Source organism: Oratosquilla oratoria, chromosome 19, assembly GCF_046742065.1.
Source record: "Oratosquilla oratoria isolate Oo_2021 chromosome 19, ASM4674206v1, whole genome shotgun sequence".
Lineage (NCBI taxonomy): Eukaryota > Metazoa > Arthropoda > Malacostraca > Stomatopoda > Squillidae > Oratosquilla > Oratosquilla oratoria.
Window position 1 is genome coordinate 58,151,930 of NC_134795.1, and position 5,000 is coordinate 58,156,929.

Genomic DNA, 5,000 nt, shown 5'->3' on the forward strand with positions numbered 1-5,000 from the left:
ACAGGTCGAATAGTAATTATTCGAATTTCTTTTTAGTTGGTCAGCTATGGAATGAACGCAATAAATAAATAAATGAATAAATAAATAAATAGATGAATAAATAAATAAATATAAATAAAGTTATGTTGGAGTTATTTTTTCTTCTTTTTTAACATTATCATTATTTTAGAAAGAAAGATAGTATGAAGAGGTAGAGACTATTAATGGAAGAATTATGGAAATATCCTTATGAGGAGAAGAAAACAAGAAGACGACAGTTATTAACGAGGTACCATAATTCTGGGAATAAAGATGGCACGTTTCCAGTAATTTATTTAAAAGCACATCTCTCTTCATCACTTTAATTCAGATGTTTTGAATCCTAATCCTTTGTGGTAAGATTCATTGTCGTACTTCTTATTATTTTTGTTTTAATTTATTGTTTATTCGTTATTATGCTTCATTATTTATCTTTTATTTATTTCCATTTATGTTTTATTATCTATTTTTATTGTTATCTATTATTTCATTATCTATTTTCTAGTAACGTTTTATTCATTATTCACTATTTATTACCATTTATTGCTTATTTTATTGTGCTGATTTTATTATTCTTATGATATTATTATTATTATTATTATCATTATTATTTTCTTGATGTATATTGGGATTCACATTTGAATAAATTTCCAATAAATTCTTGAAAGCTTGGATGTCGATATTATGGATTGAATATGTAAATACATCTCCTTTTCGTAACATCTATAAATACAATAATCATACATCTCCTCTTTTCACTGCATTAGTTTTATATACTCAATGCTTTTGGGGGCAACTAGTGACACCCAGATGGACCAGATGTACGCAGCAGATTTGATTTGGACAATTTCAGGTTTAGGAAGGTATAGACTTGGTAACCATGTAGTGAGCGCTGAAACTATCAGTTGTTTTAAGAAAAGGTTAAATAAACTTATGGGTAGGGATGGCACGTGGCAAGGGACATGGAACTGCTTAGTGTAGGCCTTATGGTCTCTTGCCGCTTCCTCCTTTCTATTCTCCTTCCCTAAGCATTTTCGGATAGAAGGGATGGTTATTGGCAACAAAATACAAATAATTTATCGTTCTACTTTTGTGTGTACGTTCATGTGCGTTCATGTACGTAGATACACGTACTGAGTGCACACATGTACACCACACATCCGTGTTTCCGTTTAGTAAAAACATCTATTGATGACGGCATCAAAACATTCACGACTTTCTGTTTCTCTGTGACCCACTGGCCCTCTCTCAGTATAAATGAGCTTTCTCTCTATTTAAATATTGACCTATCACCCCCCCTCTCCCCCCTCTCACCCCCCCTTTTCCCCCCTCTCCCTCTCACCCCTCCCCCTTTGTCTTCATTGTGTAATTTCTCTGATCTACGGCGTCAGCTTAAAAAATATTCGAGCATAAGATGATACTCGATGGTTGGCTAATCGAAGAGGTTAGAAGAAAGAGGACGAGGCGCCGGAGGAGGAAGAGGAAGAGGAAGAGGAGGAAGAAAGATAGAGTAGGAGTAATAATAATGAAGATGATATGTTGTTGTTGTTGTTGTTGTTGTTGTTGATGATTATGATGATGATGATGATGATGATGATGATGATGATGATGATGATGATGATGATGATGATGATGATGATGATGATGATGATGATGATGATGAAGATGATGATGATGAAGATGATGATGATGATGATGATGATGATGATGATGATGATGATGATGATGATGATGGTGATGATGATGATGGTGATGATGATGATGATGATGATGATGATGATGATGATGATGATGATGATGATGATGATGATGATGGTGATGATGATGATGGTGATGATGATGATGATGATGATGATGATGATGATGATGATGATGATGATGATGATGATGATGATGATGATGATGATGATGATGATGATGATGATGATGATGATGATGATGATGATGATGATGATGATGATGATGATGATGATGATGATGATGATGATGACAACGATGACAACGACGACGGCGACGACGACGATGATGATGTGTCGAACTGAGATAAAATTTAAATACAAATTTGCTTGCAATGAACAGACAAAAAGATAAATAAATAGATAAACAAATCAATAATAGTAATGCTAGTAAATACATAAACACATACTGTGAAGATGAAATAGACACAATACACCAAAAAATGCACCTGAAAGTATAAAAGTAAATAAAGATTTCAAGACTTTTGCGTGTGCCTGTCCATCTATCACTCAACACTTCCTCATCTTATCAGCTGATAGCTGATAACACTCACATGCAGATAGGGCCATCATGACGAGGCACCTCATTAATTATCAGTATCTATATCTGGGAGCCGTCATCTCCTTTTTGCACTTCACAACTGATAAACGCTGAAGTGGACCCGATTTATGCATCTTTTGCGAAGTCCGGGACACTTGGTCAACAGTCTTATTACACTTCAATAAAGCTTATGACAGGGTCCTTGACAGAACGAGTCACGCGGTCTCTCTCTCTCTCTCTCTCTCTCTCTCTCTCTCTCTCTCTCTCTCTCTCTCTCTCTCTCTCTCTCTCTTTTGTTGCTGCATAAACCTGAAGTTCTCTTACTCTTTCTCTCTTCCACTGTGTTTCAGTATACTTGTTTTTAACACCACTAAAACCTATGACTTCATCTTTAGCGACATGTATTTCATAATTTCTCTATCTTATTCCCCTACTTTCACCTGCAGCCTATTTATACGAAGATTTAAAGGCTCTCCTTCACTGTAATTCGTTTTATACATTGTTAAGGTATCTTTAGCTCGGTGCGATGACCACTCAACGATGATCGTTCCTCAACGATGATCATCAAACGATTATCCTGATCACTAATTCCTTGTTTGATAATGGCCCTGTTTTGCTTCGACCTGCGAGGTACGAGGCTGATTATTTTAAGTGGACCTACAACTAACGCGTTTACCTAAATATGACACCAGGAGGTAGGATGCGCAACACCCTTCATTGGCTGTGGTAATAGGCTAATACCCACAACGAACAACATGCACCTTTCTTGGACTTTGCGAAGGCCTATGACATGATCCTTCCCAAAACGAGTCTCGCCCCTTCTCCCATGGGTATTGTTGTCACCCTCTGATAGGCTCTTCCATTGTTTCATTATGAGGCAACGTGTATGTTTTATATGTTATAATTATTTTCTACGATATTTATGCCACCAGCCGCACTGGCGAGGTAGATAAGCATGTAATCCTTCTTACCAAGTGTCATGACGCGCTGATTCTCTAGTGGAGTCGAATTACCAGCCCCTACTCCTACTCTCCCATGAAATAATAATGATAGCAATAACAATAACATTGATAATAATAGTAATAGTGATAGTGATAATAACAACAAAACAACAACAATTGCAATAAAAATAATAATATCATTATCATTATTATTATTATTATTATTATTATTATTATTATTATTATTATTATTATTATTATTATTATTATTATTATTATTATTATTATTATTATTATTATTATTATTATTATTATTATTATTATTATTATTATTATTATTATTGTTATTATTATTATTATTATTATTATTATTATTATTATTATTATTATTATTATTATTATTATTATTATTATTATTATTATTATTATTATTATTATTCTTTATTGTTATTATTATTATTATTATTATTAATATTATTGCTATCATTATCATTATTATTATTATTATTATTATTATTATTATTATTATTATTATTATTATTATTATTATTATTATTATTATTATTATTATTATTATTATTATTATCATTATTATTATTATTATTATTATTATTATTATTATTATTATTATTATTATTATTATTATTATTATTATTATTATTATTATTATTATTATTATTATTATTATTATTATTATTATTATTATTATTATTATTATTGATAATAATAATAATAATAATAATAATAATAATAATAATAATAATAATAATAATAATAATAATAATAATAATAATAATAATAATAATAATAATAATAATAATAATAATAATAATGCCAATAGCTATGATTAATCGTGATATCCTTGCTATTTCAACTCCATTGCCATCATCACAGCTATAATTATTGTCTATTCCTTTATCTTCCATTTTCCTTTCGACACTACTGTGGACCAAAAGATCGCCTATCGGCGCGTTCCCCCCAAATGCCTTGGGCTGAGTAGGGCGGCCTCCTGGGAGCTTGCCAGCAGCGAAGCAGAACAATCAGGGCTGTATGGCGGGGGGGGGGTTACAATTGGGGTTTAAAGTCCATCTTTCCTAAACAGTGTGGTTAGCGTCTCGGCTTCACAAGCTGGAGATCCAAGGTCGCGCTTCACTCAAAGCCGTTTCTGTTCCCATGGGCAAGTGTGTGTGTGTGTGTGTGTGTGTGTGTGTGTGTGTGTGTGTGTGTGTGTGTGTGTGTGTGTGTGTGTGTGTGTGTGTGTGTGTGTGTGTGTGTGTGTGTGTGTGTGTGTGTGTGTGTGTGTGTGTGTGTGTGTGTGTGTGTGTGTGTGTGTGTGTGTGTGTGTGTGTGTGTGTATGTGTGCGCGTGCGCGCATAGGGTCACAATATTGGACGCAATTTGTGTCATATATGAACTCTGAGCTCTCATCCGGGAGGGAAATAGCTGTCAATCACAAGTCAAACACGTGTTCTTTGTGTCAATAAATGGACGAACATTAAAATCTTCACATTAAACTGATCTGGACAAAGAATTGTTATCATTTATGTTTGCATCTAAGGACCGCCCCTTTCCTGTCTAAACTCCTCCCACTGCGCGTAAGCTCCGCCCCCAATTATATGACGTCATCTATTTCCCATCAGCCAATCACAATCATCAAGGGCGGGGGTTATGTGCATACTAAAGGTGTTATCATACTGGGATAATTTTCCTTCGACTGTTGTAGTAGATTAGCAAACTGCAGCTTTTAAGAGGGAATGTGATATG

The 5,000-nt window shown here is 33.6% G+C and overlaps 1 protein-coding gene across 3 annotated transcripts in view; it reads right to left on the reverse strand.

Moving 5' to 3' along the window:
- LOC143035928 (uncharacterized) overlaps window positions 1-5,000 on the reverse strand; it is a 231,556-nt gene that overhangs the window by 87,896 nt on the left and 138,660 nt on the right. The gene's annotated exons all lie outside the window — the stretch shown is intronic.